Raw genomic sequence first — 23178 nt, forward strand, 5'->3', positions numbered from 1 at the left:
TACTAATCAGATTTTGGACCTTTAGGATTGGATGTCTACGCCCATTACATTTTCTCTTGTATATTCTTTTTTTTTTTTTTTTTTTTTTGTGACTCTGTTGCCTAGGTTAGAGTGCCCTGGTGTCAGCCTACCTCACAGCAACCTGAAACTCCTGGGCTCAAGGGATCCTCCTGCCTCAGCCTCTTGAGTAGCTGGGACTACAGGTGCGCCCACCAGCATGTCCAGCTAATTTTTTTTTCTATTTTTAGTAGACAGGGTCTCACTGTTGCTCAGGCTGTTCTCAAACTCCTGACCTCAAGCGATCCTCCCACCTCGGCTTCCCGGAGTGCTAGGATCACAGGCGTGAGCCACCATGCCTGGCCTCTCTTGTATATTCTATCTTCTTATCTTTTTGTTCTATGATCTAGGAGATTTACTTTATTTCAAATAAAATTTTCATTTCACTGATATTTTTAATTTCTACTTTTTTATTGCTTCCATTTATATAGTAACCTCTTATTTTATGGATACAAAATATTCTTTTTATTTAAAAAGTTTAATAAATAGAGAAAATAAGCACCCATGTATTTATAACTCAGAATTTTTTTTTAAGTTTACACATTGTTGTTTGTGCTTCAGATGAATTTTCTTATTAAAAGAAATAAGGCCACAGAGGTAAAGTGAAGTCTCCTTTGTTTCCCAGTCCCTACTCCTGTTCTCTATCTTCCCTCTTTCTTGTTCCCACCATCCTTCCCTTCCTTCGCAGATGCAATTATACATTTTGTGTTTTTTTCCAGTCCAGATTTTAATATTTTTACTACATACTAGGTATCTATAAACAATATATAGTATTGTTGTATGTGTATTGAAATTGTGCCCTAACATACATATTCCAAAATCACTTTGTTCATCCAACACTCTTTCTGAAATCCATCCATGTTTATTCATTTTCAACTGCTGTGCGTGTTCCACCATATTAATTCATTCAACAAATATTTATGTGCATCAACAATGTTCCAGGAACTGTTCTGGTGGCTGGGGATACAGCAATGAAGCAAACAAAATATGAACACACTCTAATTTATTTTATATTTTCTCTGTTCAGAGACATTAGATTTTGCCATGACCAGAAAAACAAATGCTTCATGGAACATCATTGTACAGGGCTTCTGTTGCAAGCTCTTCTTTAGGTAATATTTCTAGGGGTAAAACTGCATGGTCCAGGTATTTCCAACTTGCTTTCCAAAGTGGAGGACCAGACTACACGCCCAGCAAGCTCCATTCATCCTGCCCAACATTTGGACAGTCATACTTCTTTATTTTTGCCATTATGATGGGTGAGAAAGGGTACCTTTTGTTTTAGTAAGCATTTCTCCTAATTGTTAGTAAGGGTCAGCATCTCTTCTTATATTTATTGGTCCTTAAATCTCCTCTTCTGTGTATTGCCTGAAGGTATCCTTTGCTACCCATTTTTGTTGTCAATTGTTTGTCTTTTTTATACTGATTTGTAAGGATTCTCCAACTGCATAGTCTGGAAACCAACACATTTTCTTTTTTATGTATTGAAAATATATTTTTCCAGGTTTTTTCTTTTATCTTTATTTATAGAGGCTTTTGCATAAAAGAGTTTTACTTCTTAATGTATTCTTTTCGTTTATGAACTGTCCCTTTTGTGTACTGAGAAATAATCTCTTCTTCATAGTCATAAAGATATTCTCCTGTATTTCCTTCTAATAATTTTAAAGTTTTATTTTTCATATTTAGGCCCTTAATGCATCTAAAATTACCCATCTGTATGGGATGAGGAATTAATCTACCTTTCTGTTTTATAATGAGAGCTAAATCATTTATTAAATAATCCTTTCTTCTCCCACTTATTTTTAATGCCTTGTCTACCCTATGCTAAGTTCCCACATTTTGGAGATTGTTTCTGGGGTTTCTATACTGTTACAATGAATAGATCTTAGATTTTATTCTGGATCATTTTTTAAACAATTTTCTTCTGGTTCCCAAACTGCCCACCTTTTCTTCAATCTTAGGACTTCTCTTGTCTTCACTTATACTGACAACATTTTTAAACCAAATCTGTTTACTGATGAAAAATGAAGATGCAGAGATCTTATACGTCCACTCAGGTTTACACACCAAGACAATTAGAAAACTTGAACTAGGATCTTCACCTGCATTCCAATCCTCTTTCCACTAATGCCCCACTTGCTAAAAGTTTCCATTTTCTGTCAAATTTTTACTTTCACCAGCAGTTGAATGAAATTGCACATTTCACCAAATCTTTCCCAAGACTGGGTTTTATCATTTAAAATATCTCTTCAAATTGGCAGTTTAAGAATGGGTTATTTTAAATTAAATTAAAAAACTTTTTGAGACAGGGTCTTGCTCTGTCACCCAGGGTGGAGTACAGTGGCAGGATCATAGCTCACTGCAGCCTCAAACTCCTGGGCTCAAACAATCCCTCCCAACCCTCCCTTACCCCCACAGTCTCCCAAGTAGCTGGGACTACAGGCACATGACACCACACCTGGATAAGAATGGTATTTCTTAATTAGCGTTTCTTGACATAAATAAACATTTAAATAAATATATATTGAATAATAAATATTTCTTTAAAACTTTATGTGTTTCTTGGCCATAGTATTGTCTTTTTGATTTGTCTATTCATGTCTTTTCCCTAGTTTTCTATTGTTTTGAGTTTTTTGCCTTGTTATCAGTGATGTTTAAGAATTCTGTGTATGCATTTTTTTTTCTTTTTGAGACAGAGTCTTGCTCTGTTGCCTGGGCTAGCGTGCCATGGCATCAGCCTAGCTCACAGCAACCTCAGACTCCTGGGCTCAAGTGATCCTCCTGCCTCAGCCTCCCGAGTAGCTGGGACTACAGGCATGTGCCACCATGCCCGGCTAATATTTTCTATGTATTTTTAGTTGTCCAGGTAATTTCTTTCTATTTTTAGTAGAGATGGGGTCTCGCTCTTGCTCAGGCTGGTCTCGAACTCCTAACCTTGAGTGATCCTCTCGCCTCGGCCTCCCAAAGTGCTAGGATTACAGGCGTGGGCCACCATGCCTGGCCCTGTGTATACACTAAAGATAGTAACCATTTGTCATTTATGTTGAACTTTAAAAACATCCTGTAATTTGTCTTCTAATTTTGTTTACAGTCTATTTGACACACAGGTTTTAGAAGATAAACCTATCAATCATTTTCTCTGCAGTCTCTTTCATTATTCATGTACTTCTAAGCGCAGAGAAATACTAATCCTAGATTTTCTATGATTTTTATGATTTTATAAACCCTTCAATCCATCTATAATTTATTTTGGTATATTGTGTGATGTTAAAAGCTAACTTTCATTTTCTCCAAATAGTTTATCAATTGGAACAATCTTATTAATAACTTCTTTATTGATGTGTCACTTTTATCTACAGTAAATTCTTACACATACTACCATCTGTTCCTAGGTTCTGCTTCATTAATCTGTATATTCTTATAAAACATCACATTTTAAAATTACTATAGCTTTATAATCCATTTTAATAACTGGTAGAGGAGGAGTCCCAATATGATTGTCCCCCAGATTTTACTGATGATTTCTGATGAACTATTCTTCCTAAAGTTTTTTTGCTTCACCATTTTAAACCTGTTATTTTGTTAAAAATGTATTTAACCTGAACGAGAATGAAGAACACTATCTTGAAAATATTTAGTCTTTCCATCTACGAACACAGTATTAATATTTTAGATATACTAAATATAGATTTGTTACTAAATATTGTATACTTTTTTCCAAGTTTGAAACAATTTCATAATGAATATTGTACACTCTTATGAATGGGATCTTTTCCATTACATTTGGAAACTATTCATCGCCCACCACAGGAAGCTACTGATTTTAGTTTATTTTGTACCAAATTTTTATTTAGTAAATTCCTTTTTATTGATGCTTTCAAGTTTTTAGGCTCACGGCAACACAACGCACAGACACGTCCCGCCAGCGCCGCGGCCGCCCGCCCCGCCGGCCCCGCCGACCCCGCGCCCGCCCCGCCCCGCCCCGCCGCTTCGTGCCGCCCGGCGCTCCCCGCGCCCGTCCGCGGCCCCGCGGAACTTTCCAATCCCGGAATCGGTCACCCCTGGCGGGGCGGCGGGTAACGACGCTTGCCCCCGCTCTGCCGCCTGTGCCGCGCGGCCGCGGAGGAGGCAGCGGTTGTCCCCTCCGAGCTCTGCGCCACCGGTTAAGGGGTCCCCGAACGGCGCCGCCGCGGTGGCAGGAGGCCCCGCCCAGCCCGCGGAGAGGGCGGCGTGGACGGACAGGGCCGCCCGCTTGCAGCACGGGGGCTCCCGCTCGAGACCCAGGCATTCGGGAGCGGTGGGGAGCGCTTCCTGCTGACCCTGTCTGAATTCCTGACCCACAAAATATGTGTGAGCTCTAATAATTTGTTTTTAAGTAAAAAAAAAAAAAGGAATATAACATACAAGTCATGGGTATCTTTCTCCTCATCTCCTCTGATTTCTGTTTCTCAGGTGGGCTGTAGCTTCCAGGGTAATACTGATCGTGGTGACAAGTATCGTTGTCTTCCTGATTTTAATGAGGTGCCTCCAGTTTAGCATTAAGTATGCTCTAAGTTGTTTCACTGGCCAAGACACTCTTGATTATATTAAGATGTATCGTATATATGGTCTAGTTTATTTACTTTTTCGTGAATTGTAAACTTTTTTTTAACAGGATTTTTATATTTCTAAAAGTACACTGCTTTTGTATTCTGTATTTTTTGTTTTTCATTATCTAATTCTTCATGTTGCATTCCATGTCCCTAGTTACTTCTGATCTGTTTATCACTGCCGTTAAAAAGTTACTCTTTGAATCCAAAAAAGGGTCTTAAGACAGAGAAGTATATAGCAGAAGAAAGATCAAGGGTACTAAATAATCTTCTAGTTAATAATCATGTGACTCATTTTTTAAAATACCACTTGTTCATCTGAAATTGATCGATTCTTGACACACAAAGGAAAAAAGGTGACAACTACCATTTGACTAATTTTTATGTGCAATGTACAGTTAACTTAAAATCAAATAATCATTAAAAAAAAAAACAACCCAACCTCACAGTGATGGAGCTCTGTCAAAGGGACATAGGAGCCAAGCGAATGGGCTCCCAAGGGCCAATGGGAGAACAATCTGAGCAACAAAATAAATAAAGTAATATTACAGTATAGCCCAAACTGTAATATAAATATCCATCAATCCATACTGATTCAAATAAATGACTGTATAAATAAATAAAGGAGCAGGGGAGAAGAGACAAATCTCTTGTGTAGAAGAAATTCAAATAATTTATGTGGACACTTTGACTTCAAGGAGGTAGAGCATAACTTCCCATTGCTTAAGTATGGGCTGGGCATGGTGACTTCCTTCCAAAGAGTACAGTGTGGAAAGGGGGAAGAGAATAACTTTACAATGAAGAAACACGACAAACACTACCTCAGCCAGTAACCAAGGTCAATGTCAACAATAAGTCATGTTGATAGTATGTTTCCTTGATAAGATGTGATGAAAACAGCACTTCACTTCTATGGTCTTTCTCCCCAAAATCCATAACCCTAGTCTATTTATGAGAAAAACATCAGACAGATCCCAATTCAGAGACATTCTACAAAGTACCTGAACAGTTATTTCTCAAAACTGTTGAGGTCATCAAAAACAAGGAAAGTCTGAGAAACTATCACAGCCACGAGGAACCTAAGGGGACAATGAAAGCTAAGTGTAACGTAGGATCCTGGATGGGATCCTGGAACAAAAAAAAGAATATTAGGTGAAAACTAAGAAAATATGAATAAAGACTTTAATAACAATATATCAATGAACAATATTTGTTCATTAGTTCTGACAAATACACCATAAGATGTTAATATGGGAAGATAGGTGTGAGGTATATGGAAACTCCTTGTACTATCTTTGCAATTGTTTCTGAAATACACCTGTTCCAAAAAAAGAGTTTATTTAGAAAATCATCACACCTTAAGTGATCATAATTCCTGCATGTTCCTAAAGCTGTGATTATCATACCTCCACGGAAAACAATTCAGCAACTAACAGACCGCTAGTGCTGCTTGGTATTCCAGACAGCATCACTTCCTGAACTAATTACCAGTGTACCTTTGTCTCCTAGGTTATTACTTAGTTATAGTTCCACAGAGGGTATTCGGTTATGCTCTAAGAGCTCCTCTGAGAAAACAGCAGGAACAAATGGATATGAACTGTAGCAGGAGGGGCTGAGTTAGAGTTTTGGTGTGCTAACAAGTCAAGTACTTCATAAATGATATTCCTTGCTAATTATCCTTTCAAGACTGTCTTGACCATACAATGGTTTGGTCTGGCCTGCTTTCAGCGCACCTTAAAGTAAATCCAGCAAGAAAGTGAATTTCTACTTTCCAGCAGGTCCTATGAGTTTTTATATCTTATGCAGAAAATTTCTATAAACTAAAAGTGGTGCCATCCACCTAGAAGTTGTTCATCAAATTGTTTACAGTCTCTGCCATTCTCTCCATTGACACATGATTTATTAATTTCGTTCCAGAGACTTGAGTTCAGGCTGTATAAATCATGAATAAAGATTAGCTTAATAGTCACAATGCCCCCTGGGACAATGTTTCAAGTGTAGAAAACTCAAAATTGTTGCAATGTGAAAATAATGACAGTTGTATCAATATTTGCAAATTGAAATGATATTCAATACCCTTAGAGAGGGAGAGTATAAATCTTATTCTGGGTTATTTTATGCAAACTCTAATACTTTTCTTTTTAATTTTTTATTAATATTTATTAATATTTTCCCTTGTGAAAATGTTTTGAAATATAAATCTAAGATCTTCTTGATCTGCCTCCAGCTATAAAGCAACACTAGACACTGACCTTCTGTTACTGTTTTGATGACTTAAATATTTTAGAAAAACAATATCAGACCCCCAAGCCATTTACAGCAATGATATTTTGCCATTTTTCAAGCATTAAAAAGGAGAGAACTGTCTGGCAGTATGACAAATACCATAGTTTTAATATTCAAAATTATGTATCATCTTGTTTCCATTGGCTTATTGCACCTGCCTTCTTCACCCTTATTAAACTCTGATTGTTCATATACTCAAATATATCATTGTGATTTAGAAAAAAGACCAGACAATAAATACTCTAGTTAGAAGCTAAGTACTCACCAGAATGAATTAAAAGTGGCTAGGATTAAGGCTAGGATTATTCAGGTAACCCAGTGTTTCTATTATTTATATTATTCTCATATAGCTGATGGTATGCTGAGTACAGATAATAAGATGATGTGTTAGAGACAATTCCGGCTATGACTTCTTATATTCAATGACTTCTTTTGTTGTAAACATTTATTTCAAATGTCTGAATCCTATATGTGCTAGATGAAGAAAAGAAAGAAATATAGCAGGCACAATCAAATAAACCAAAGTCCTTCACACTAAATTCCCTTCCCTCAGTAATAATATTTTGTTGGAAAGGTTTCAACATATTCTCTTTGTCAGAAACGAGGAACACTGATCTACATAGAGGTTATGTAGGGTCTGCATAGAAGTTATCAAAATAAAATTTTAGAGAATTATTGTAGGGCAGAATTCTGTGTGCTACATCCCTAGTCAGGGATGCCAAAACTCAGGGTCAGACACCTGTCTTTCAGAAGGGACCAACGTAAGGCTGACGAAAGAGGGATCATGGAAAGGGCAGGAAAAAATGCCAACAGTTATGCTTACTGTTATAAAAAATATTTATGGTAAGCAATACAATTTGTTCCCTTTTTTGTCCTGTGTTGTACCCTATTCATTTGTATAACTACAGTATTGGATTTATTTCATAAGCCAGCATTTGGGAATGAACAAAACTTGACTAAAATTCAAATTATAATTCCATCATGATGTAATCTGCTCTGGTATTCTGTGGACCTAATAAGAAATTACGTCTCATCAAACATATATAATTTGGTTTAAAGTGGTCATAGTAGGAAGCCAAATTTATAGTCATAATAAAGTTGTTTGTGCTGGATTTTTCATTTCAGGGTGCAATATGCATTGGGTAACCTGTCCCCAGGCAATCACTGACTCATTTGAGCTCAGGCTGGGTGGGACTTGTTTACATCGCATAATCACACATTAACAGTCACTGCTAAATATAAACACAAAGAAGAATATTACTGGTTGTTTCACAACCCCAGTGACACCACTACACAATTATATGGACAGGCTGGAGAGTAACAAGGGTGAAGCTACCATGGTTACTCATTCACAGTGTAAACAAACAGGCATCTGCAAAACAACATAAATATGCAGTACATTTCTTTGTCCTACAGAGTTAGAGAGGCAGCTCTCGTGAAGAAACAAGTATGGATCTACAACATTAACATGATAGTTTTGCAATGAGAGAACTCGGGGAAGGAAGTTTTAGCCAACATTCACAGAACTCATGTTGACAGGAGGCACGTGATATATATGTGTACATAAATTCTGAAGTTCATTTGACTAGCTGTTCCCTGTGGGCTAGTTATTTCACTTCCATGGTTCTTAATTTCTTCATTTGAAAATGAGTGTAGTAGATGTTCCATGGTTGTTCCCTTGCGGTCTAAGGTTATATAACAATAGCCTTATGTGTGTGTTTATGCATATATATATGTCTATGTATATATCTATGTATATACACACACACATACAGGTTGAACTCCCTAATATGAAAATATGAAATCAGAAATGCTCCAAAATCCAAATTTTTTTTTTTTTTTTTTTTTTTGAGACAGAGTCTCACTCTGTTGCCCATGCTAGAGTGCCGTGGCATCAGTCTAGCTCACAGCAACCTCAAACTTCTGCACTCAAGCAATCCTCCTGCTTCAGTCTCCTGAGTAGCTGGGACTACAGGCATGCACCACCATGCCTGGCTAATTTTTTCTATATATATTTTTTTAGTTGTCCATATAATTTCTTTTCTATTTTTAGTAGAGATGGGGTCTCACTCTTGCTCAGGCTGGTCTCGAACTCCTGAGCTCAAACAATCCACCTGCCTTGGCCTCCCAGAGTGCTACCAACGCACCCGGCCCGAAACTTTTTGAGCAGCAACATGATGCCACAAGTGGAAAATTCCACACCTGATACTTTTGCTTTCTGATAGTCCAATGTATACTAACTTTGTTTCATGCACAAAATTATTAAAAATATTGTATAAAATTAACCTCACATTATGCATATAAGGTATATATGAAACATAAATGAATTTTGTATTTAGACTTAGGTCCCATCCCCAAGATATATCATTATGTATATGCAAATATTCCAAAATCTGAAAAAATCTGAAAAATTCTGAAATTGGAAACACTTCTGGTCCCAGCATTTCAGACAAGGGATACTCAACCTGTATGTGTGTGTGTGTGTGTGTGTGTGTGTATAATAACTATATGCTTTCAATAATGGCAACAAAAATAAAACTAATATGCACTGTGATTCTGTAAATGGTTACTGAGTCCATTTTATTATTTTTTAACAACAAAGGATTTTCTTTCTGTCAATGTAACTGTGGGCAAATTGATGTTCTCTAAGTTTTAGTTTCCTTAAATATATAAAATTAAGATGATAATAACAGCTATCACTGTTTATAGTATGTTGTAAGCATTATTCAGATAATGTATGTAATGTTTAACACAGCATGTGGCACACAGTAGGGACTCAGATTTTTCTATTATTTTCTAACCCTCTTTATTTTGCTTATTTAAAAAGTGAGCAGAGAATGAACAATCTTATGGTTGTCTACTTGGAAGAGAAACAATTTTATGAATTCTTACAAAAATATTGTTGATGAATTATAAAAAAGGAACCTAAAATAATGCAATTCTCTTTTTAAAAAGTAAATATGCATATGTGCTATTTTTTAGGATAAACCCAAATAGTATTAATTGTAATATTCATATAAACCAAAATGAAGATTTGACCAATCTTAAATATATTGTCAAAGTTCTCAAGGAGAACAAAATCCTTAAAAAGTTATTGCTAACTATTAAAAAAAGAAATGCTACATGTAAAGATAAAATTAAAAAAAATATAAAAACCAAGCACCTACATCTTCTGCAGGGTATAAAAGATATTTGCCACAGAGAATTATTTATTAGTTTGAGCTAGGACAAGATTAGTTTGATCTAAGACACAAAGTAAGCATTTTTTAGAAATGGAAGCTGATGAAAATTTAAATTTAGTTTTAAAGTTGGTAAGTCTTTTAAGAAAAAAATCTGGCGAGTTTTTGAGCAGTTGAAAAAGAGCAAGTAGAGAATCTTGATTCTTCCTCAATTGGTGTACACTCCTCTGTCAGAAAAACAAACAAACAAACAAACAAAAAAGACTAAGATGTCACAATGTCAGGGGTATTGATGTTAAAGTCTTGATGCTCACTGGGATAATTCGCCAAAATCTTCTATCATTCTTTCTTCCTTCTCCATGCAACACAGAACTGACTGAAGGGTAGCATTAGAGGCTGAAGGAGTTATAAACACTCCTTCTTTGGGCCCTATTTTCAGTACTAATAAAAAATGTGACTGTCTCACACCTTCATCAGTTCTGGCAAGGGGACTGCGTGAACTCGCTTGGGTCAAGTGGTCAGAGGCGACAGCCTATCTATCCTTCAGTGGATACTCTGTAGGTTATCTGACAGTCAGAAAGATCTTGAACTAAGGTTAGCTTGACTTTACTTACCCCAATACTGCCAGACCATAACCTCTGCATTCCTCCCCTCTTCTCTGCTATCACCTATCCTTGGGCTGAAGGTGGAACTAAATCCAAAGATCAAAGAGCATAACACACATAAAGGTGAGGATAACAACATTTGCCTCAATAGGGTGTCCAAATGAATAGTCTCATGTCATGAGGCTGGTTCAGCCTGAGTTTCCCTGGTTGCTCTATCTGCTGGATATACATAAACATATTGTATTTCTTAATTGATTTATTTATTGTTATGATTCATTCACCACTGCCCCCAACAGACTTCAGTTTCTCCAGATTCAGCAGCTAGGCAAGGAGCAATACAGGCTACTCCATAAAGGCCCTAAGTGCAGGTGCAAAGAGAAACATTTACAAAATGGTCTTTAAATGCAAAGCCTAAGACTGGGGAATTTCCTTTCCTTATGGTACATATCTTTGGAAAATTAAACTTCAAAATGATTTTCCAAAATTTTAAGATGTAAGTCCAGTGTAATTTTTCTTATTGTTCTACTATGGTTGTTTTTCAAGAGAAAGAGGTAAGAGAGATTCTGCAGTCTAGGTTGCAGTCCCAATAGCAGGTGCATCTTAATCCCTCAGCCCAGAAGTCCTGTAAGTCTCCTGAGCATGTGGGAGGTCAAAGCCAAGCTCTGGAATGAAGCAGGATGTTTCAGTGTGAGATTAGCTGAAACAGCTGAGACAGAGGGCAGCATGGTGAGCCAGTGTTGGGTCCAGGCTTCTGAGCAACCGAGCAAGACTGGACCCTGGTGAAAGAGGGATCACACTCCTCTCTCCTAATAGCCAGCCCAGCAGGGAGGAAGGAGGGAATAAGCTCGAGGAAGATGGGGCTTGTTATTAACAGAGGCTGATGGAATGGGAGCCTTCCAGACTCCATCCAAGGAGAGCAGGAACACGCTCCTGGTCAACGAAAAGAGAGAATTTATATCCCAGAACACAACCCCATGTTTCTTATGGTGACCTTTGTCTTCAATTGCATTGGAACCCATCTTTTTAAAAGATTCCATTTCTTGAGCAATAAATATGGATAGGAACATTGCCAAAGGCTTTACATAAGTGAGATCACTGTCTTCATGATAATCATATGAGATATGGATAATTGTCACTCCTACTCCCCAGATTATAGGTGAGAAGACCAAGGCCCTGTAAGTTAAAGACTGGGCCCATGGAAAGAAGCCAAGATTCTCACACTGGTCTGACCACCTCTTTCAGCTGGAGCTCTTGATCACTAGCCTGTGCTGTTCTTCTTTCATGAACAGAGGCACTGACTTCCACAGAAGGTTGACACTCAAAAGGGTAAACCACAAAAACTGGCAAGATATTGAAGGGTCATGGACTCAATCATATTTATTGCCTACTTATTAGAAAGGAATATAAATAAATGCTGTTTTATTTTTTTTTAAAAAGATTAAAAAACATAAAAAAACATTAAAAAAAAATTTGAGACAGAGTCCCACTCTGTCACCCTGGCTAGAGTGCCATGGTGTCAGCCTAGCTCACAGCAACCTCAAACTCCTGGGCTCAAGCAATCCTCCTGCCTCAGCCTCTTGAGTAGCTGGGACTACAGACATGTGCTACCATGCCCGGCTAATTTTTCTCTATATATTTTTAGCTGTCCATATAATTTCTTTCTATTTTTAGTAGAGACGGGGTCTCACTCTTGCTCAGGCTGGTCTCGAACTCCTGAGCTCAAACAATCCACCCGCCTCGGGCTCCCAGAGTGCTAGGATTACAGGCATGATCCACCGTGCCTGGCCTAAATGCTGTTTTAGAGACAGTAGTGATCAGTATTTGGAAAAAATATATTGTGTTTAAAACTTTAGTTGTGATATTAATACTATATTAATATTGGTTGAAGTTTAAAAAGGGTTTGGAACCACATGAAGTTTTATATAAATACATGGTGAAGCTCCTAAAGCAGTAGACAAAATAGACAGCCAGTGAGTGGTGAAAACCATTGACAGAGAGAGAGAGAGAAGAATTTTCTCTCTGCTAATTTGTCAGTCAAAGTTATGGGCTTACTCTTGTGTACTGCTAGTGGGAGTATAAAATTGTGAAACTACTTGGGAAAAGAGTTTGTCAGCTTCTTAAAAAGTTAAACATATATTGAACATATGACCCAGCACTGAGTATTTACCAAAGAGAAATTAAAATATATGTCCCTACAAAGACATGCATTTTTATTCAAGCAAACAGAAACAACAGGTGGATAAATAATTTGTGGTATAATCATATAATAAATACTACTCAGTAATAAAATGGAATGAACTACTAACAACATGCAGCAACACAGATGCATCACATAGATATGCTGACATAAAGAAGCTGGACACAAGAATGTACACAGCATGAGTCTTTTTATATGAAATTCTACAGGCAAAACTAATCGACAGTGACAGAAATCACACCAGTGGTTTCCCGGGGCAGTGTGGGTGTTGGGGTGGGGGACTGACTGCAAAGGGGCACAGAATTCTGGGGAGGTAGAAATGTTCTCTATATGGATTAGGATGGTGGTTACACAGGTATATACATTTGTCAAAAGCATTCGACTTATAGGCTTAAAATATTTTATTATATGTAAATTATACTTCAATAAAACTGATTTTTTAAAAGATTATGGGTTTAGAAGAGGGTATGCATTAACAAAAACAGTATCATACATCTCAGGTTTTCTCCCCAAAATGTTTTCTGTATCCAATGCTTGTTTCAGAACGCATGCTTATATCCTATTATTTTTCTTTAGTTGCAAGGTAGATTTTTGTTCTAAAATGTCAAGTGGAAAAATTAGAAGACTTTATTATAAAGTTATTAAGGATTTTAAACCATCTTATCTGGCTAATCAGATTTCCCAGATCTTTAAGTTTTCCAGAATGGAGCAGTCTTAAAATGCTATTTTTAAACATAAATATTTACTTCCATACGCCTTAAATAACATTTACTGAACATAATTTAATCCTCTCTGAATACCTCCATGTCATCATTATGAATATCAAAAGTTGTGCTGTTCTGTAATACAGTAACGATTTCAAAGTTTATGATGGTACATGGGGCTGTTTGCTTCCATGCTAAGTAGACTCAAATACTGAGCCTTTTTAAGTTCTTGTATTTGCATCTCATTCTTTTCTGTTTCCCCTTGTGCTGTCACAGCAGCCTTTTTTTTTTTTTTTTTTTGCTATTGCCTATTTTTCTCCCTACAGGAGTTCCTTTCCTCTCTTCTAACCTGCTAAGATAATCAAGTTAACAGAGCTATACATAGAGCAGTGGTCCCCAACTACTGATTCTCAAACCAGCAATTGAATAGTTTCAAAACACTCAGCTTGTTAACAGATGCTCACACCTCCTCCTTGTTGATTCAAATATCTAATTCAGTATACATCACACATGATTTTTTAATTATAGAAATATGCTTGTGCTTGTTTGCACATACACTAAAGTAGAGGAAATTGTGTAAGGTACCACTACATACCCATCATCCAGCTTCAAGAATACTCAACATTTTGTCAATCTTTTTCATCTCTCTGCCCTTTCTCTTTTTTGCACTAGAGCTGGGGTTGGTAAACCATGACCCCACAGGTCAACTCCAACCTCCTGCCTGTCTTTTTAAAATTGAGATAAATTTGTATTTCTAGCTGGCTTCCAGGTGATGCTGATGGCCCTGAGACCACACTTTGAGTAGCGCTGCCTTAGATAAACCGGCTGACCATCCTGCTTTGGTGTTTGCCCAACACTGATCAAGTAAGGGTTCAGCCAGGAGACTGACCTTGGTGATTACTATGATAACAATATAGTGAGGAAGTCAAGAGGCTCTAAGTATACTTTCCAAATTTAGTTAAAATTTCTAACCATTGACAGTCTCATTTCAGGTTCCAGGGTCATGGCCTTTTCTAAACATCATTTGTTCACTTTTGGAAAGTATCTTGATTTCAATAAAATTACCAGGGATTATCTAAGTTACATTGTTTTTCTGATATTTTTTGATATTTGATCTTGGTCAATGCATGGGGACATCAGGTAGGGGTTAGGAATGCTACTCAGGAACATCCACTGTGTTTGTGATAATGTATTTGAACTGTGGCCAAATGGTACTCTTGAGAGATGTGGTTGTGACTTTGACAGATTGAGCCAAAGTTAGATTCTGATGAACTGCAAAGGAATTTTATCAGTCCCAGGATGGCTGCCAGCTGAGTTGGTCAAAAGAGTGACTTTCCAAAAATGTCCAGAGCAATCCACATTTACTCTATCACCTCTACTTGTAATTTTCTCAAAGGTCAGCTAAAAACTTCATTTTCCTACTTTCTGCCATTTCCAGGCTTAAACCTGAAAACCAAATTGTAAGCTGTGTTCCTGCCTCTTTCAAATCAACAAAAAACAGAGCTCAGCAAGCAGAAGGGAGTTTACAGTTTTGCTGATGTCACATGAGGCAGAATGAGACCTCACCTTGTTTGGCTATTCAGTGAGGAGATAAGTAGAAAATCTGTTTCTGTTGGTAAGTTGAGGAGATTCAAGACCAGAGAGAAATCTAACAGGCTGGCCACAAGAAGACATTTATGTTCTTACAGCCATACTGAAGTCAGCTAATTATGTCTAGAGAGAAGTAGAACATTTGCTTTAACAAGAAAAGACAAAAGTTCTACCCAACCCTGTCTCCAACATCCTTGCAGCAGCTCTACCGTATCTTCAGCTTTGCTCTACCTTCATGGGCAGACTCTAGTCCCCGTCCCCAGACCACCCATGAGAGGGACTCGGCAACCGTCACTTGGCAGCCCTTACAAGGCGCTGAGGAGGAAGGAAGCACTTTCTTCTAAATAGACGGGAACACAGCCCACAGGAAGTCAGTTATCTCAGTATCCCCAAGAGGAAAGTGTGCATAGCGTTCTAATCCCAGTGAGTGATCCTAATCACCAGGCTTCTGAGAAGTTTGACACTGTTAGTCCTCCCCTACTTTACTAAATTGCAATGGTAATAACTGCATTTGCACAGAAATCACCCTGACTGGCTAGCTACTTCATTAAATTACCATATGGTTCTTATTTTATGGGTACAAAATAGTTGATCTCAGTGAACTGGCAACTTAGAAACTTAGGAGGCAAATTAGAGCAATTACTAATAAATTATACACGTGATAACTAACAATTTGTCTATCACCTAGAAATATGAGAGAAAACTGCCAGACTCCCTGTCTGTGCAATTCTAAACAGTTCTTTTCATTTTTTTCTTTTCCAAGACCAAAAGCTTTCATTATCCACACCAGTAACACCATTACTGTAGCTGCTTTCACAGAGTCCAACATGTATAATGCAAAGTTAGGAATACAACGGGTGGGGTGGGGTATGTGCTCTGTTTGGAACAAAGGGTTTGACTGCTTAAAATTAAAGAACTAAAAAAACCAAAAACAAAAAAACAAACAAACAAAAAAACCCTACAAAAATCACCCCCCAAAAACCAAGAAGTGAGTTGCAGGTTAGGATTCTCTCAGTAAGTTCACAGAGGAAATAATGGCAAGACATAGGGGCAAAGTATCTCTTTTTTCGTAATCACTATTCATAATCACTACTGTGCTTCGTTTCTGGGCAAGGCAGTCTGATGAAATTAAGGGAAGTTCTGTGTGTGTTACAAGTCAGTGTAGTTATGGGGGAGGAGATGAGGTTAGGTCAATTAACAAGATTCGATCTTTCTCTTCTCTTCCTGCTTGTCTTACCTAGGCCTCCGGTGTGCCAATCAACATGAAAGGTGTTGATGTTATTCCTTAACTGAGGGCCAGATTCTTCCATCAGCATATTCCTCCCACCAGGGACTGCCTTACCACCATCCACTTCCATCCCCAGCAGTTTTCATTTTCTGCAGCTGCTGTCAAAAGCTAAGTGGAGGGAGAAAGAGAGGCTTTAACGACTGTATGCACAAATTTATTTTCACTGGCCTTTTGTTTGAATGAAAAAAATAAGTATTTGGATCTTAGAAGAAGGAGGTCTAGAACCTAGATGTTAGATGTTAAGACAGGATGCAGAAAAAAACTGCATATTGAAGAGAGGTTTTTTTTTCCTTTTTTAGAGACAGGGTCTCACTCTGTGGTCCAGGCTGGAGTGTGCTGGCGTGATCATAGTTCACCGAAGCCTTGAATTCCTGGTCTCAAGATCCTCCTGCCTCAGCTTCCCAAGTAGCTGGGACTACAGGTGTGAGCCACTGAGCCTAGCCTGGAGAGAGTTTTGATACCAATCCCAAATATCCTCCAGCAATGGGAAAAAATTTGGTTTCTGCATAATTTATATACTGCATTTCTCCCCATGCCCAACAAAACTTATGTACCAATTTCTCTACATCACATGATATCATGTCATTTTAAAATTTCTTTCTTTTCTTTTTGCCTTGAATGCAAATGAAACCTTTGGTCATAGTCTCATATTTTCACATTTTACTTTTAGTTATAATTTTAAATATTTTTCTCAGGCTCTTTAGTTATTTTTGCCATATACCTGGGTACGGGACCAAATTTCTTGTTACCAACATCTCTCTACAGAATTACATGGCAAATATCTCCCTTGAGAAGCACTGCTGTTAGGAAGAATACAGTATAATCAACACTCTTTGTTTTCCACTAGTGCAATGAGCAGAGTTTAAAACAAAACCAACCTCCCCAGGAATTCCAAACACATTTCTAAAGAACTCTGGGTGCTATTTCACAACCTGACCTGCAGAGTTCCTTTAGGCTGCAGTGGGAGTTGTGACTACCCTGTGTCCACACGTTTGTGTGCTGGGTCACACTAACCCAGTAAACATGTTCTGCAGCAGCCTGGGGTTTGCGGAGGTCCGAGCACAACCTGTGAAATTCCACCTCTCTGAGGCTCCTGCCAGGTGCGTGGAACCAGAAGTATGGCTTCCACCCTCGGAGGATGCACCTGCAAACCTGGCAGCATCGGGGTCACGCTGCTCTTGATTCACGCCACATCTGAGCTCCTTGCCAAGCTGGATGCTAAAGCAGACAGTCGCAGGAGTGCAGAAGGTGGCAGAGAGAGTTTAGAGGGAATGATCCTCAACTCTCACATGACAGCCTTTTGCCTAAAACGCGTTGTAATGATGCCACCTAGTCCAGCAGTGCTGTTTGTATGTGGCTTGTTGCTTCTGTGCCATTATAAAGCAGTAAGTTATCTGTATTGGTCAGAATATACATGACATACGTTTCTGTAGTTCATCACAATAGAAATTGCCTAAGGTGATGGCAGAAAAGGACATTATTTTAAAACATTATATATAACTTGGAGCTGAAGGATTTCTTAGAGGAATATATATACAATGTATCCACAATACTAAGCAAAAGCTATTTTCAAGGTGGGAAGCCCAGAAAGAAGAAAAGATGGATGGTGACTCCTCCCTGCCCCAAGAGGGTCTGATTGCTGGGGGTGATGGTCCCAGCCACTGGCTCCCACCTTCCCCTCTCGGGGCTACACCTAACTGAGGCAGAAGAATCCTGGAGAAAACCACCCTAGATGGGAGAAGCCTCCCTGGTATGTTCTACTTCTGAATTGTGTTTTTTGGACCAAAAGAGCACTCTGCTCTCCTCCTGCATATTTTGCCTTGTTGTTCTCTGGGTAATCAGAGGTAGAGGCAGAAAAAATAATCTTTCAATAATACTCTTGCCCTTGCATTCTGTTTAAAACTCTGTGCTACCAAGGAAATGATTAAGAACCTCAATTAGAGATTTTGAAATCAAAATCATTACATTGATCAAAAGTAGGACCTTTCTAGCACTGTTCATCTGATGAACTCATTTTAACAGATTTCAGGGAATCCTGACCAAGATTTCAAATCACCACACATAAGGTATGGAGACTGTGGCTATTTAAACAGTAAGAAAATGGGTCTCTTTTTGTAACCTAAGCTCCATTTCTTATCAAGTTTTTACATATTTAATCATGGTCTGAACATTACTTTATTCCAATAAATTTATTTTATTTATTTATTTTTAAGACAGAGTCTTGCTGTATCTCTCAGGCTAGAGTGCGGTGGCCTTATCATAGTTCACTGCAGCCTCAGACTCCTGAGTTCAAGTGATCCTCCTGCCTCAGCCTCCAGAGTAGCTGGGACTACAGGCATGCACCACCACACTTGGCTAATTTTTCTATTTTTTGGTAGAGATAGGGTCTCGCTCTTGCTCAGGCTGGTCTCAAATTCTGGGCCTCAAGCAATCCTCCCGCCTCAGCCTCCCAGAGTGCTAGGATTACAAGCCTGCGCCCCTGCACCAGGCCCTAATTTTGATTTAAAAGTCTTAATGAAAAGCTATGCAAGTTACATATGACAGCTGAAGTCATCTGGCCAACATTCATTCTTAAATCTATTTTAAAAGTAGAATATGGTATTCCAACACTGAAATTTTACTATTACATTTTCATGGTTTCCCACATATAATTTCAAAATAGTTTTTCTTTTTATTTAGTTTTATTTTTAATTGACACAGTAACTGTACTTATTTATAGGGTACAGATGGGATGTTTTGATGTATGTATACATTGTGTAAATGATCACGTCAAATCTATTACCTCAAACATTGATCATTTCTTTGTGGTGAGAACCATCAAAATCCTCTGTTCTAGCTGTCAAATTATTTTTTAACTTGTATAGTAATCTGATAAAACAGCAGCCTAAGCTGGGGCCGTATGGCCTCATCTGCCAGATTCTGCCGATGCAACACGCCAGACGCCCTGGGCAGCTCTTCCCTGCCGCGTAGGAGGGATGCAGGGTGTGGGGACGAGGACGCTGCTCTCCCAGGTGCAGCCGGAGCAGAGTGGGACGTGACGGGCAGCAGATTTCCACACAGGGGACCAGGGTCCGTGTGGGCGAAGCTAAAACCCAGGACACCTTGACTGGCTAAAACTCAAGATGATTTAAAACTCACACCTTCAGGTGGATGCACCTGAAAGAAATGTTAAAGCCCTTCACATAGATCAATCTTCTCTAACTAGAAAACACGCTTCTTCCTGTCCCCTTGCCACATCATATCCCCCAGCAGGCCTGTCCCCGTGCCTCCTTTGGTTTCTGTTACTACCTTTGTAGCTGCCTGCTGTTCTTTCCTCCCTCTCTTTTGTGGCTCCCCAGGGTGACGATAAAGAAAAAAAGCTCCTTAATCAGGTTTGCACTGTATTTTTTTCCTTCTTGGGATAACTTTCTTCTACTATCACCCAGGGAACGGCAAAGGGGGATATTTCTCCTTCTATATTCATGAGGCTGAAGCACACGTTAACTCCTTTTTTGTTCATTTTCTGCCGCCCCCTGGTCATGATACATTCTTGATGTCATATCCTCTACAGCAGCAGTCCCCAACCTTTTTGGCACCAGAAACGGGTTTCATGGAAGACAATTTTTCCAAGGCGGGGCTCAGGCGGCGACGTGAGCGATGGGGGCGGCTGTGAATACAGGTGACATGCGCTCACTGGCCGTTCACCCCCTGCTGCGCGCCCCTGAGTTTCACCAAAGTCCATTTTTCATACTATTGTGTGAAGAACATTGAGGGTAAAGTTATCCACAGCTCAGTGAAGTTTGCAGACAAAATCTTACGTGCCTCAATTGTGTTCTGCATTTTGCTGGCCCTGACCCTGGGAGTCACCCTCTTTTCTTGTTAGCTCGCTCTGGTTCCAAATCCAGGTCCAAGCCAAGTTCTCTGAGACCAGGTCCACGGCCTCTGCTTTGCGCCATCCTGGCTTCCGTGCAGCCATCTGACCCTGTACCCGGGCACACAGCCCCTTCGTGACTTTCACGAAGCCGAGCCCCTTCCCGTTTCCTTGCTGTCTAGGCCTCCTCACCCCCACCTGCGCCCTGCCCGCCTCATACCTGGGCAGCTTACTAGCTCGGTTTCCCACCCAGCCCAGCCCAGCCTGGCTTCTGCTCATCCCCTCTCGCAGGGGTCGGGGGCGGAAGGCCCTGGTCTCCCTCCTGCAGGAGCCCACTCATTGGCATCCGTAGTTGCACACGCGGCGCCTGGCTCGGCTCTGCCTCCCGAGCCCTCACCCTGACTCGGAGCAGCGGGAGAGCTCGCCTGGCGGCAGCCTGCGACTGCCCTGCGGGAAGGAGTGCTTCCCCGACCTGGTTTCCAGCTAACGGTTTGCTTCCGGCCCCATCCTCTAAGGCAATTCCTGGAAGCGTGGAGGGGATGGGCCGGTCTGGCATGAGAGCTGGTGCCAGCTCTGGGTGCCCGGCTGGCCACACGCAGAGGCAGGAGCCGGTTTATCAGTCTTGGCCAGGCTGCTCTCCACCCCACGTAATCGGCACGCACGTGCCTGAAACAGAACTCTGCTCTCACAGGACAAGTTTTGAGTCCAAGGCAAAAAGGCAGATACAGGGGTGCTGTGGGGATCACATGAGGTCACTCTGCTGAGGTGGCACTGCGCTATGTCCTTTTTACAAGGCCCCCACGGCATGGCTTTGTTTTTAGTAATGGATTCTGTAATTGATCGGTTTCCCTTCTTCGCATTGGCTACTGGAAATCTTAGTGCCAACCGTGACGGTTGCCTAAGGCATAGAGTAAATTTTAATGAATTTTTATAATAATCTTAATCACTGATCCATTTTATATCCTTGCCTTTGTTTTCCACTCCCCGCCCCCCATCTACCTCTAATTTATATTTCCTTGCCAGCCACCTTAAGCCATTCCTGAATCAAGGTGGAATGTGAATAAACAAACATATAAAACAAGGTAATTTATGGAAAACTGAAACAGAATCTTTTTTACACAGTTGGTTGGATGATAATTTCTGGAGAGCAATATCTGCTAAATGTTACAAGGCCCATATTCATAACACAGAAATACCAATTTCAGAAATTTATCCTACAGTCATACCAACATACATGTTTGATTATAGCACTGCTAATAATAGAAAAAGGAAGAGGAAATCAAATAAGGTAAATGTACAGGAATGGCTTAAACACACCACGCTGCATGTACACAAGGGGACACCACACCGCTGCTCTGAAATAGAGACGAATTTGCATGTCCTAACACCAAGGACGCCTTCAATGCACTAAGTGAAGAACAAAGACACTGGTGGTTGGGACTGGGTCTATCTGTTATTTAAATCTCCTCCCAACCCTACCACAAGTAGTGTGAATACTCAGACAGCTCACTGCTTGTTGCAGAGTATAAACAAAATCATGTCCCTCAGCACGGAGGTTTTCTCACAATTCCAGGCCGTGTTAAATGGCAGATATGAGGGAGCTACAGAGTCTGAATTCGAGAGCGAGAGCACGAGCACGAGCACGGTTGGGGGGTGAGGCGGGAGAGATGAGGGGCTAGGCTTCCAAGAGAAAGGCTTGTACAGTTGAGGGCTGTTGTATGATGGGAATTTCGTGATCTTGCTGCTGCATGTGGTGAGTTTTCTTTTCATTCTGCCCCCCGAACCCTCAGTAAAATCCACCGTATTTCCCAATACTGTTGCAGTTGGGTTTGTTGTGGAGGAAATGTGATGAAATGCTGCATCTGACCTAAGGGTCAGAGAGGTCAAGGACTAAGGCTGCCCAAGAGTGACCGGCCCGTGCGGGTCACCGAGAATCAGGTCCCATGTGGAATCAGTTCTGTGCACAGTGGGAACTGCAGGGTTAAAACGTGGGAAAAGACTGGAGTATGGAGCAAAGAGCAATAGCCAAACCAACCCTATGCAAAAGCAGTGGTCTGTCTGGCTTCATGCGGATTGAGGTTCCTGTTCATACCCAGATGACAGAGATTTAGGAAAAAGGTGAAAGCATCATAGGAGAGAAAATAATTCGAGAGCTTAACATGTGTCAGAGTGGCCACAATTAGACACGTGACAGATATGTGAAGTCTAGCTTATGTTAGTTGTTATAGGAATATGTGCTTTATCTGAAAAAAGAAAAAAAGGTTTTCTTCATTAAATATTCCGCTCACCGCCCCCTTCCCCTCGTGCAACTCAGCCCCTCGCCCTCACAGAGCTGCCCTGTGCGGGCGGCTCTCTGTGACTAACCGACTTCCTCTTCCGACCCGCTGCTTCCACGTCCTGCGGGACCAGCCTCTGCGCAGGCCCCACAGACTGGTTTCTGGGGCTCCCAAATTCCTGGAACTTGCAAACTACTGTGTGCATACAATTTTCTGGAAAGAGAGTTCTCGTTGAACTATCAACGGGATAACCCCCAGATGTCAAGAAGCTCTGATTGAGAAACCTGATATGGAACTCCTCTAAGAAAAATCTTACTGAAAACTTTTTGTTACCTCCATCATATTTAGATACGCATATACATGCATATTTCTAAAGGTAGGTGTTGTATGTGAAACTTTCCTTAATTTAATACGATGTTGTAACAGGTTGTGGCCTCATCAGCCCTGTTGATGTTTCAACAGCACAGCTGTCCTGAAGAGCTTTTCTTTTGGTTACCACCTCCACCTGCTAGCCCAGAATTTTCCTCCTCAACAAGAGTGAAGCTCTTTAGGACATA

At 39.9% G+C, this 23178-nt stretch overlaps 1 protein-coding gene across 2 annotated transcripts in view; it reads right to left on the reverse strand.

Annotated features, from left to right (window-relative positions):
• MARCHF3 (membrane associated ring-CH-type finger 3) overlaps positions 1-23178 on the reverse strand; it is a 131292-nt gene that overhangs the window by 63315 nt on the left and 44799 nt on the right. Inside the window, exon 1 of one of the 2 annotated variants that reach the window (XM_045566015.1) lies at positions 16445-16616. The exons of the other annotated variant lie outside the window; for it this stretch is intronic. The gene's annotated coding sequence lies outside the window, so the exon portion shown is untranslated. Of the gene's footprint in view, positions 1-16444; positions 16617-23178 lie in introns of those variants that run through there. 2 annotated transcript variants of the gene reach the window in all.

This window comes from Lemur catta, chromosome 12 (assembly GCF_020740605.2).
Source record: "Lemur catta isolate mLemCat1 chromosome 12, mLemCat1.pri, whole genome shotgun sequence".
NCBI classification, from domain to species: domain Eukaryota; kingdom Metazoa; phylum Chordata; class Mammalia; order Primates; family Lemuridae; genus Lemur; species Lemur catta.